The sequence below is a fragment of the Tamandua tetradactyla genome, chromosome 20 (assembly GCF_023851605.1).
Source record: "Tamandua tetradactyla isolate mTamTet1 chromosome 20, mTamTet1.pri, whole genome shotgun sequence".
NCBI lineage: Eukaryota > Metazoa > Chordata > Mammalia > Pilosa > Myrmecophagidae > Tamandua > Tamandua tetradactyla.
The window spans coordinates 31,732,403-31,746,339 of record NC_135346.1 but is presented as its reverse complement, the minus strand read 5'-3'; positions in this window follow the sequence as shown (position 1 = coordinate 31,746,339).

Below are 13,937 nucleotides of genomic sequence, written 5' to 3'. Positions count from 1 at the left end.
AGAGATAAACTCCATACCATTTGCAATCACTCCCCATTACCTCTCCACTCCCCCACCCTGGTCCTAATCAACCATTAATTTACTTTCTGTCTCTGTAGATTTACCTATTCTGAATATTTCATACGAAAACAATATGTGGTCTTTTAAAATTTTTTTAAATTATTTTTTAATATGTGTTCTTTTTTTACTGGCTTCTTTCACTTAGTGCAATGTTTTCAAGATTCAGCCATGTGGTAGCATGTTTCTTCTGCAAAGTGTCTGTTCATGTCTTTTGCCTATTTTAAATTGGGTTGTTTGTCTTTTGGTAGTTGAGTTGAAGAATCTCTTTATACATTCTGGATAAATAAACCCTTATGTGATATGTGGTTTCCAGATATTGTCTCCCATTGTATAGGCTACCTTTTTACTTTCTTGACAAAGTTTTTTTATGCCCAGAAGTGTTTAATTTTGAGGAGTTCCCATTTGTCAATTTTTTTTTATGCATGTGCTTTGGATGTAAGATCTAGGAAACCTCCTCCTATTACAAGTTTTATAAGATATTTCCCTATATTTTCTTCTAAAAGTTTTATGGTCTTAGCTCTAATGTTTAGGTCTTTGGATTATCCATTTTGAGTTAGTTTTTGTATAGGATGTAAGATATGGATCCTCTTTCATTCCCTTGCATATGGATTTCCAGTTCTCCAAGCACCATTTATTGAAGAGGCCGCTCTGTCCCGGGTGGATTGACTTGACCATCTTATCAAAGATCAGTTGTGCATAGATGAGAGGGTCTATTTTTGAACACTCAGTTCGATTCCATTTCATATATTCCCTTTATCATGTTGCTGTTGCAGATGTTCCCTTCTATTCCTATCCTTTGACATGTTTTCATCAACAGAATTCTTTCTGAACACTGTTCGCTTCCATTGTCAGTATATCTGTCTTTATGACAATTTTATGCTGTTTTGACCACTGTAGCTTTGTAATATGCTTTAAAGTCAGGTAGGGTGAAACCTCCCACTTCATTTTTCTTTCATAATATATTTTTAGCTATTCAAAGCACCCTTCCCTTCCAAATTAATTTGGTTATTGGTTTTTCTGTTTCTGCAAAATAAGTTTTCGGGATATTAATTGGTATTGCATTGAATCTATAAATCAGTTTGAGTAGAACTGACATTTTAACTATATTTACTCTTCCGATCCATGGACACAGTATCCCCTTCCATTTATTTATTTAGGTCTTCGTCTTCCATTATTTGTTTTAGCAATTTCTTTAGTTTTCTGTGGATGGGTCTTTTGTATCCTTAGTTAAGTTTTTCCTAAATATTTGGATCTTTTCATTGCTATTGCAAATGGAATTTTTTTCTTGTTTGCCTCCTCAGATTACTCATTTCTAGTGTATAGAAACACTACTGATTTTGTGGTGTTGGTCTTGTACTTTGCTACTTTGCTGTACTTATTAGGTCTAGTAGCTTTACTGTAGATTTTTCAAGATTTTCAACATACAGTATCATGTCGTCTGCAAACAGACTTTTACTTCTTCCTTTCCAATTTGGATGCCATTTATTTTCTTTTCTTGTCTATTTGCTCTGATTAGAATGTTGAATAACAGTGGTGACGGTGGGCATCCTTGTCTTGTTCCTGATCTTAAAGGGAAAGTTTTCAGTCTTTCCCCATTGAAGATGATGTTAGCTGTGAGTTTTTCTTATGTTCCCTTTATCTTGTTGAGGAAGTTCCCTTCTATTCCTGTCCTTTGAAGTGTTTTCATCAAGAAAGGATGTTGAATTTTGTTAAATGCCTTTTCTGTATCAATCGAGATGATCATGTGATTTTTCTGCTTTAATTTGAATTGGTGTATTACGTGAATTGATTTTCTTATGTTGAGCCATCCTTGCAAACCTGGAATAAATCCTGGTGTATAATTCATGGTGTATAATTCTTTTAATGTGCTGCTGGATTTGATTTGCAAGTATTATGTTGAGGATTTTTGCATCTATATTCATTGGAGAGGTTCGTCTGTGATTTTCTTTTCTTGATGATTGAATCAATCTCTTTACTTGTGATTGCTTTGTTGAGGTTGAATTGTTTCTTCTCTAGTCAGTGTTGGTTGTTCATGCCTTTCTAGGAAGCTGTCCATTTCATTTATATTGCCTACTTTATTAGCATATAGTTGCTCCTAGTATCCTTTAATTATTTCCTTTATTTCTTCAGGATCAGTGGTATGTCTCCTCTTCCTTTTCTGATTTTATTTATTTGCATCCTCTCTCTCTCTCTCTGTTTTTTGTCAACCTACCTAAGAGTTATCAATTTTATTAATTTTCTCAAAGAACAGATTTCTGGTTTTGTTGATTTTCTTGATTTTTTTCTTATTCTCAATTTCATTTATTTCTGTTCTAATCTTCTTTATTTCTTTCCTTTTGTTTGCTTTGGGGTTAGTTTGTTATTCTTTCTCTACTTCTTCCAGGTAAACAGTTAATTTCTTGATTTTTGCTCTTAGCATTTAAGGCAGTAAATTTCTCTCTCAGCACTACCTTTACTGCATCCCATACTATTTTTATTATTTTTTTATTATCAAACCAAACCAACATATAACATGAACATTCTTAACATACAAACATTCCATGCATAGTGTACAATCAGTGGCTCACAATACCATCACATAGTAGTGTATTCATCACCATGATCATTTTTTAGAACATTTGCATCACTCTGGAAAAAGAAATAAAAAGAAAAAACTCATATGTACCATACTCCTTACCCCTCCCTCTCATTGACTACTAATATTTCCATCTACTCAATAGATTTTAAACTCTGTTCCCCCTATTTTTTTCTATGCCCCTTACCACTCCCTTTCATTGTTCACCAGTATTTCAATCTGTTCAATTTATTTTAACATTTCTTTCCCATATTATTTATTTATTTTTAATCTATCTTTTTTACTCATCTGTCAATATTGTAGATAAAAGTAGCATCAGATACAAGGTTTTCACAATCGTATAATCACATTGTGAAAGCTGTATCATTATACATTCATCGTCAAAAAACATGGCTCCTAGAAAATAGCTCTACAGTTTCAGGCACTTCCCTCTAGCCTCTCTAATATACCTTAAACTAAAAAGGGGATGTCTATAAAATGCATAAAAATAACCCCCCAGGATAACCTCTCGACTCTGTTTGAAATCTCTCAGCCATGACACTTTATTTTGTCTCATTTCTCTCTTCCCCTTTTTGGTCAAGTTTTTCTCAATTCCTTTTGCATCCCATACATTTTGATATATTGTGTTTTCATTTTCATTTACCTTGATGTATTTACTGATTTCTCTTGTAATTTCTTCCTTGACCCACTGGTTAAGATTGTGTTGTTTAGTCTCCGTATATTTGTGAATTTTCTGGCCCTCTGCCTGTAGTTGATTTCCAGCTTCATTGCGTTATGACCCAAAAAGTGTTTTGTATGATTTCAGTCTTTTTAAATGTATTGAGACTTGCTTTGTGACCCAGCATATGGTCTGTCCTTGAAAATGACCCATGAGCATTGAGAAAAAAATATGTATCCTGCTCTGTGGGTATAATGTTCTGTAAATGTCTGTTAAGTCTAGTTCATTTACTGTATTATTCAGATTCTCTGTTTCTTTCTTGATCCTGTCTAGATGTTCTATCCACTAATTACAGTGGGGAATTGACATCTCCAACTGTTATGTTAGAGGTATCTATTTCTCCCTTCAGTGTTGTCACTATTTGCCTTACGTACTTTGGAGCACTCTGGCTTTGGTGCATAAAAATGTTTATGATTGTTATGTCTTCTTGTTGAATTGTTCCTTTTATTAGTACATAGTGTTCTTCTTTTTCTCTTTAATTGTTTTACATTTGAAGTCTAATTTGTCGGCTATTAGTATACCTACTTCTGCTCTTTTCTGATTATTGTTTACATAGATATTTTTTTCCCAAGCTTTCATTTTCAACCTATTTTTGTCCTTGGGTTTAAAATGAGTCTTCTGTAGACAGCATTTAGATGGGTGTGCCAGTTTGAAAGGATTATGTACCCTAGGAAAACCGTGTTTTAATCCTGATCCAATCTTGTGGGAGCAACCATTTCTCTTGATCCCTATTCAGCACTGTAGTTTGGAGATCTGATTAGATTATCTCCGTGGTGATGTGATGTGCCTGCCCGATTATGGGTATTAGACTCTGTTGAGAGGGAGATGTGACTCCACTCATTCCAGATGGGTCTTGATTAGTTTACTGGAATCCTTTAAAAGAGGGAAGCATTTTGGAGAGTGCAACAGAGCCACAAGATCACCACAAGATCCATGAGAGCCCACATAGTCAGAGACCTTTGGAGATGAAGAGGGAAAACACCCCCAGGGTAGCTTCATGAAACAAGAAGCCCAGAGAGAAAGCTAGCAGATGTTGCCATGTTCACCATGTACCTTTCTTTTTGAGAGAGAAACCCTGAACTTCATCAGCCTTTTTTTTTTTTTTCACATGGGCAGGCACCAGGAATCGAACCCGGGTCCTCTGGCATGGCAGCCGAGCATTCTTGCCTGCTGCGCCACCGTGGCCTGCCTTCATCAGCCTTTCTTGAGTGAAGGTAACCTTTCGTTGGTGCCTTAATTTGGACATTTTTATAGGCTTGCTTTAATTGGGACATTTTCATGTCCTTAGAACTGTAAACTTGCAACTTATTAAATTCCCCTTTTTAAAAGCCCTTCCATTTCTGGTATATTGCATTCCAGCAGCTAGCAAACTAGAACAATGAGTCTTGTTTTTTTTTTTTTTAAACCATTTTTTATTGTAAAATATAACATATATACAAAGCAAAGAAAGGAAAAAGCAACAATTTTCAAAGCAAACTTCAACAAGTACTTTCAGAACAGATCCCAGAGTTTGTCATGGGCTACCTGGGTCTTGTTTTTTAACCCATTCTGCCAGTCTGTGTCTTTTGATTGGGGAGTTTATTCCATTAATATTTAATGTTATTAATGTAAAGGCAGTACTTTCTTCTGCCATTTTGTCTTTTGGATTTTATATGTCATATCTATTTTTTTTTCTCTTTTTACCTTTACTGATAGTCTCCATTTCTACATTTTTCTCCAGACCTCTCTCTCCTGCCTTTTCTTCATCTGCCCGTGTGTTCCCTTTAGTATTTCTTTCAGAGCTGGTCTCTTAGTCACACATTCTCTCAGTGATTGTCTGAAAATATTTTAATCTCCCCCTCATTTTTGAAGGACAATTTTGTTGGGTATAGAATTATTGGTTGGCAGTTTTTCTCTTTTAGAATCTTTAATATGTCATACCACTGCGTTCTCATCTCCATAGTTTCTGCTGAGAAATCTACATGTAGTCTTATTGGGCTTTCCTTGTATGTGATGGGTAGTTTTTCTGTTGCTGCTTTCAAGATTATCTCTGTCTTTGACATTTGACAATCTGATTAGTAAGTGTCTTGGAGTATGTTTATTCAGATCTGTTCTGTTTGGGGTTTACTGCACTTAGATCTGTATTTTATGTCTTTCATAAGAGATGGGAAATTTTCAGTGATTATTTCCTCTATTAGTCTTTTGTCCTCTTTTTCCCTTCTCTTCTCCTTCTGGGATATTCACAACATATATATTCATGCACTTCATGTTTTCATTCAATTCCCTGGAACCCTGCTTATATTTTTTCCATTCTTTTCCATATATTTTCTTTTGTGTGTTGTGTTTTAGATGTTCTGACCTCTAGGTCACTAATCCTTTCCTCTGTCTTTTCAAATCTATTGTTTTAGGTTTCCATTTTTTTTTTATCTTTTCTGTTGTTCCTTAGACTCCCATAATGCTGTGATTTGTTTTTTTTCAAACTTCTGATTTCTTTTTGTTCTCCCAATGTCTTCTTTATATCATCTCTCAACTCATTGATTTGATTTCTGATGAGATTCTGCATGTGTGTTTGAACATCCTCAATTAGTTGTTTCAACACTTGTATCTCATTTGAAGTATTGGTTTGTTCCCTTGACTGGGCCATATCTTCAATTTCCCTACTATGACTTGTTATTTTTTGCTGGCATCTAGGCATTTGATTTCCTTAATTAGTTTATTCTGAATGTTGTTTTCATTCCTTTACCTAGGATTTTCTTGCTGCCATCTTTGTTCTCTATCTGTTCTTTGACATTCAGTTCAACTTATTCTAGACCTCTTAGGTTCTGTTTAAGTGATGAGAATTTTTTAGTTCTTGTTTTTCTGTTTCTTGCCCTGTGTATATGGAGTTTTTTGTTTGTTTGTTTGTTTGTTTTTGTTTTTTGAGGAGGGTCTCCTCAGTATTATAGACCCCAGTCAGATTTTCCCCTCCCAGAGAGGACCATGTCTCAGGAGAAAATTGTAGCCAGCATCAGTTTTCCCTGAGGGTGAGACCCAGCAGGTTGACAGACTTTCCTATGAAGCCTGTAGACTCTCTGCTTTTGCTGCCCTGCCCAGCATGTGGCAGTCATCTCCCGACAGCTTCCCACCAATGTAAAGTGATGTGGTGCCTTTAACTTCAGCATTCTTCCTGCCAGGGGTGTGGTTGAGACATAGGTGAAGTAATGGCTTTAATTGCTTCAGTTTTCCAGTCCCTGGCGCCTGAATTCCTTGAAGGAGGGATTCCACTTGAGCTGGGCCCCCTCTTTCTCTTGGGAAAGATGCACCCTTTAAACAGTTAACTCCTTTCACCATACTAGTTACTTAGTCTTTCAGACAAGCTTAATTCCACCCTTGACTGAGACAGTGCTGGAGCCTGAGACTGCTTCTGGTCTATCCAATGAGCTGTTAAGGAACAGGGAAAAAAAGCAAGAAAAAAACCCTTGTAGAGCCATACCCCTGCTTCTTGTGTTTGTCATTCAAGAACTTAAGTTGGTTCATGGCTCTGTGTATCTTCAGGTTCTATGTGTCCCCTTTTCTTGGGGTATAACCCTTTTCCAGTATTTTGTGCTGTCAAACTCAAAAAGTTCTTTCTTTTTCCTGTCAGCCCTGCCCCCTGTCTGCAGCAAAAACTCCCAGTATCTTTAGTGCTTATTTCCAGGTTTATCTGTGGGGGAGACCTATTTTCAGTAGTCAAAATTTGTTAATTAATCCTGCAAATGGAGCTCGGTTGAGCTAAGCCCTGACTGCTAGTAAAGTCTGTTTCCCCTTGGTGAACTAGCCTGCTGTGCCTGTGAGGTAGGGGCACCAGCCTCTATGTCTTGGGGGACTTACTGTTCTGTGTGGGGTCTCAGTTGTTCCACCTCGTTCAGACTGGTGTACATTGTGTGTGCGATCACTGATGTTTCCCAGCAGTTGTTCTGTGCACTACTTACTAGCTGCTCTGGAGGACTAAATAAATTCCACACCTCACCACGCTACCATCTTGCCCCACGTCCAGTTCTTGTGGGAAGTTTTAAACTTACTATTTCAATGTCTTGTTGTTCCAGGTTCATTCAAATTTTCTGTTTCTTCTGGAATCAGGTTTGGTAGTTTTGGTTTTTTTTCCCTAGGAATGTGTCTATTTCACCTCAGTTATCTCATTTGTCAGTGTACAGTTGTTCATAGTATTCCATTATATTCCTTTTTATTTTGTAGGATCTGTAGGGAGGTCTACTCTTCCATCCGTTGTTTATTAATTTTAGTCTTCTGCCTCTCTTTAAACTTTGATCAGTCTACATAACAGTATGTCAAGTCTCTTGATCTTTTCAAAGAACCAACCTTTGGTTTCATTTTTTCTCTCTATTGTTTTCCATTAATAATTTTTTTCTATTTCTTTTCTAATATTCATATTTACTCACCTGTGCTTGGTTTGGGGTTTGTTTGCTCCTATTTTGTAGTTTGTTAAGGTGGGAAATTAGGTTGTTGATTTAAGATGTTTCTTTTTTTAAAAAAAATAAGTAAAGCATATTTTTCCCTCTAAGGACTGCTTTAATTGCATTCTATAAGTTTTACTAGGTTTTATTTTATTTTCATGAAAAACACAATATTTGTGGTTCATTCTTTGATCCATTGTTTATTTAGAGGTGTGTTAATTTCCACATGTTTGTGAATCTTCCAGATTTCTCTCTGCTATTGTATATGGAATTTTTTTCTTGATATCTTCTTCTGATTATTCAATACTAGTATATAGAAACACCACTGATTTTGGGGTGTTGATTGTGTACCCCACTACCTTACTGAATTTGTTTACTAGCTCTAGTATGTTTGTTGTATATTTTTTCAAGATTTTGTATATATAGGAACATGTCATCTGCAAGTAGAGAAAGTTTTTACTTCTTACTTTCCAGTTTGTTGCCCTTTACATTTTTTTTATGCCCAATTTCTCTGTTTAGAACTTTCACTACAATATTGAATGACAGTGATGACAAGGGTCATCCTTCCCTTGTTCCTGATATTAGGGAAAAAACTTTCCTTCGTTCACAGTTGAGGATGATTATTAGTATAAGTGTGCTTTTAATTCTTTTAATGTGCTTTTGGATTCTGTTTGCTACTTATTCCTCTATATTCATTCGGGATATTGGTCTGTAATTTTCTTTCTTGTGGTATCTTGGTATTAAAGTGATACTGGCCCCATAAAATGAATTAGAAAACGTTTCCTCCTTTTCAATTTTTTAGAAAAGTTTGAGCTATATTGGTGTTAGTTCTTGGAATGTTTGGTGAAATTCACCAGTGAAGCCATCTGTGCTGGGGCTTTCTTTGTTGGGAGATATTTGATTACTGATTCAATCTTTTTACTTGTTATTGGTCTGTTGAGCTCTTCTATTTCTTGTATCATTGTAAGTAGTTTTTTTGTGTGTGTTTCTGGGAATTTGTCCATTTTATCTAGATTATCATATTTGTAGTTATATAGTTCATAATATTGTCTTATAATCTTTTTTATTTCTGGGATGTCAGTAGTAATAAATATCCTCCCTGTTAATTCTGATTTTATTAGTTATTTGTATCTGGTCTCTTATATTCATGATAGTTACCAAAAACTGGAAACAGCCTAAATAGCTGTTAATGCTAAAACAAAAAAATAGTGGTATATTCATACAATACAAAACTGAATGTCAATGAAAATGAATGAACTGGAACATTATGCAACAGTATGAATAAAGCTGAAAATATCATGTTGCACAAAAGGAACTTTACACAAAATTATACAAAATGGCAGTCTTTCTCACAGGAGGGGCCAAGATGGAGGCTTAGCAATGTGCACGTTTTAGTTTGTCCTCCAGAACAACTACTAAATAACCAGAAACAGTACAGAACAGCTCCAGAGCCACGATAGTGACTGGACACACAGTGTACCCCAGTCTGGACCAGCTGGACCGGCTGCGAGTCTCCAGAACTGTGAGTTCCCCAGCTGTGGCGACCAGCATCCAGCACCCCTCCCGCACAGGTGGCTTCCCAGAGGGAAATGAAAGACACTCCAACAGTAGCAGGGACTGAGTCCAACCAAACACCAATTGTGGCATTAATAAACAAATTTGGACTACTAAAAATAGGCCCCCAGCTCAGGTGAAACTGGTCAAGGCGGAGGTCGCTTATTGGGCTAACTGAAAAAGAGGAAAAGGGATGAAATGGAAGTTTTTGTGGCTGTGTCTATGGAGGCTTGGCTGCCTCTGGATTCAGCGGTGGGACTACTCGGGTTGCAACTGCCCCAGACATAGACAGAAACAGACTGCTTTCAGGGCTGTCTCCTGCCTGTTTCCCAGGGGAGGGGTGAAGCCCAACTTAGGTGGAATCACTCTCAAGGAATTCAGACCCCAGGGCTTGGCAATTGGAAGCCATTAAAACCAGCCTACAACCTCTCCTCTGTCTCCACCATGCCCCCAACAGGGATAGCCTTCCAAAGTTAAAGGAGCCACAACATCTTTTGCTGGTGGGACCCGCAGGCAGACAAGCACCACATACTGGGCAGGATAAGAAAAACAGAGCCCAGAGACTTCACAGGAAAGTCTTACAACCTGCTGGGTCTCACCCTCAGGGAAAACTGACGCAGGTGACTCCTTCCCCCTGATAGGAGGCCAGTTTAGTCCGGGAAAACCCGGCTGGAGTCTGTAATACCTATGTAGACCCTCCTAAGGGTGGGGAGGGAAAAGGCACCTTACAAGCAAGACAAGAAACAAGAAAACAAGAACTGAAAAATTACCCTCTGTTAAACAAAACTCAAGCTAGAGGCCCAGAAAAAGCTGAACTGAAGGTCAAAGAACAGACAACAAACTCATCTAGCAAGAAAACCCTAGGTAAGATAAGTGAAAACAATCTCCAGAATAAACTAATTAAGGTAATTAAATGTCTAGATGCCAGCAAAAAATAACAAATCACACCAGCAAAATTGAAGATATGGCCCAGTCAAAGAACAAACCAATAGTTCAAATGAGTTACAGGAGCTGAAACAATTAATTCAGAATATATGAACAGAAATGGAAAACCTCATCAAAAACCAAATCAATGAATTGAGGGAGGACATGAAGAAGGCAAGGAAAGAACAAAAAGAAGAAATGGAAAGTCTGAAAAAACAAATCACAGAACTTATGGGAATGAAAGATGAGATGAAGAGATGAAAAAACAATGGAAACCTGCAATGGTAGATTTCAAGAGACAGAGGTTAGGATTAGTGAACTGGAGGATGGAACATCTGAAATCCAAAAAGAAACAGAAACTATAGGGAAAAGCATGGAAAAATATGAGCAGGGACTCAGGGAATTGAATGATAATATGAAGCGCATAAATATACGTGTTGTGGGTGTCCCAGAAGGAGAAGAGAAGGGAAAAGGAGAAAAACTAATGGAAGAAATTATCACTGAAAATTTCCCAACTCTTATGAAAGACCTAAAATTACAAATCCAAGAAGTGGAGTGCACCCCAAAGAGAATAGATCCAAATAGACATTCTCCAAGACACTCACTAGTCAGAATGTCAGAGGTCAAAGAGAAAGAGAGGATCTTAAAAGCAGCAAGAGAAAAGCAATCCATCACATACAAGGGAAACCCAATAAGACTATGTGTAGATTTCTCAGCAGAAACCATGGAGGTGAGAAGACAGTGGGATGATATATTTAAATTACTAAAAGAGAAAAACTGCCAACCAAGAATTCTATACCCAGCAAAATTGTCCTTCAAAAATGAGGGAGAAATTAAAACATTTTCAGACAAAAAGTCACTGAGAGAATTTGTGACCAAGAGACCAGCTCTGCAAGAAATACTAAAGGGAGCACTAGAGACAGATATGAAAAGACAGAAGAGAGAGGTGTGGAGAAGAGTGTAGAAAGAAGGAAAATTAGATATGACATATAAAATACAAAAGGCAAAATGGTAGAGGAAAGTACTACCCAAACAGTAATAACACGAAATGTTAATGGATTGAACTCCCCAATCAAAAGACATAGACTGGCAGAATGGATTAAAAAACAGGATCCTTCTATACGCTGTCTACAGGAAACACATCTTAGACCCAAAGGTAAACATAGGTTGAAAGTGAAAGGTTGGGAAAAGATATTTCATGCAAATAACAACCAGAAAAGAGCAGGAGTACTATACTAATATCCAACAAATTAGACTTCAAATATAAAACAGTTAAAAGAGACAAAGAAGGATACTATGTACTAATAAAAGAAACAATTCAACAAGAAGACATAACAATCATAAATATTTATGCACCGAACCAGAATGCCCCAAAATACGTGAGGCAAACACTGCAAACACTGAAAAGGGAAATAGACACATCTACCATAATAGTTGGAGACTTCAATTCCCCACTGTCATCAATGAACAGAACATCTAGACAGAGGATCAATAAAGAAACAGAGAAGTTGAATATTACAATAAATGAGCTAGACTTAACAGACATTTATAGGACATTACATCCCACAACAGCAGGATACACTTTTCTCTCAAGAACTCATGGATCATTCTCAAAGATAGACCATATGCTGGGTCACAAAGCAAGTCTCAACAAATTTAAAAAGATTGAAATCATACACAACACTTTCTCAGATCATAAAGGAATGAAGTTGGAAATCAATAATAGGCAGAGTGCCAGAAAATTCACAAATAGGTGGAGGCTCAACAACACAGTCTTAAACAACCAGTGGGTCAAGGAAGAAATTACAAGAGAAATCAGTAAATATCTTGAGGCGAATGAAAATGAAAACACAACGTATCAAAACTTATGGGATGCAGCAAAGGCAGTGCTAAGAGGGAAATTTATTGCCCTAAATGCCTATATCAAAAAAGAAGAAAGGACAAAAATTGAGGAATTAACTGTCCACTTGGAAGAACTGGAGAAAGAACAGCAAACTAACCCCAAAGCAAGCAAAAGGAAAGAAATAACAAAGATTAGAGCAGAAATAAATGAAATTGAGAACATGAAAACAATAGAGAAAATCAATAAAACCAGAAGTTGGTTCTATGAGAAAATCAATAAGATTGATGGGCCCTTAGCAAGATTGACAAAAAGAAGAAGAGAGAGGATGCAAATAAATAAGATCAGAAATGGAAGGGGGGACATAACCACTGACCTCACAGAAATAAAGGAGGTAATAACAGGATACTATGAACAACTTTATGCTAATCAATACAACAATGTAGATGAAATGGACAAGTTCCTAGAAAGGCATGAACAACCAACTTTGACTCAAGAAGAAATAGATGACCTCAACAAACCAATCACAAGCAAAGAAATTGAATCAGTCATTAAAAAGCTTCCCAAAAAGAAAAGTCCAGGACCAGATGGCTTCACATGTGAATTCTATCAAACATTCCAGAAAGAATTAGTACCAACCCTGCTCAAACTCTTCAAAAAAATCGAAGTGGAGGGAAAGCTACCTAATTCATTCTATGAAGCCAACATCACCCTCATACCAAAACCAGGCAAAGATATTACAAAAAAAGAAAACTACAGACCAATCTCTCTAATGAATATAGATGCAAAAATCCTCAACAAAATTCTAGCAAATCGAATCCAGCAACACATTAAAAGAATTATACATCATGACCAAGTAGGATTCATCCCAGGTATGCAAGGATGGTTCAACATAAGAAAATCAATTAATGTAATACACCATATCAACAAATCAAAGCAGAAAAATCACATGATCATCTCAACTGATGCAGAGAAGGTATTTGACAAGATTCAACATCCTTTTCTGTTGAAAACACTTCAAAAGATAGGAATACAAGGGAACTTCCTTAAAATGATAAAGGGAATATATGAAAAACCCACAGCTAATATCATCCTCAATGGGGAAAAACTGAAAGCTTCCCCCTAAGATCAGGAAGAAGACAAGGATGTCCAGTATCGCCACTGTTATTCAACATCATGCTGGAAGTTCTAGCCAGAGCAATTAGACAAGAAAAAGAAATACAAGTCATCAAAATTGGAAAGGAAGAAGTAAAACTATCACTGTTTGCAGATGATATGATACTATACATCGAAAACCCTGAAAAATCCACAGCAATACTACTAGAGCTAATAAACAAGTACAGCAAAGTAGCAGGTTACAAGATCAACATTCAAAAATCTGTAGTGTTTCTATACACCAGTAATGAACAAGCTGAGGGGGAAATCAAGAAACGAATTCCATTTACAATTGCAACTAAAAGAATAAAATACTTAGGAATAAATTTAACTAAAGAGACAAAAGACCTATACAAAGAAAACTACAAGAAACTGTTAAAAGAAACCACAGAAGACATAAATAGATGGAAGGGCATACCATGTTCATGGATTGGAAGACTAAATATAGTTAAGATGTCAATTCTACCTAAATTGATTTACAGATTCAATGCAATACCAATCAAAATCCCAAAAAGTTACTTTTCAGAAATAGAAAAACCAATAAGCAAATTTATCTGGAAGGGCAGGGTGCCCCGAATTATTAAAAGTATCTTGAGGAAAAAAAATGAAGCTGGAGGTCTCACGCTGCCTGACTTTAAGGCATATTATTAAGCCACAGTGGTCAAAACAGCATGGTACTGGCATAAAGATAGATATATTGAC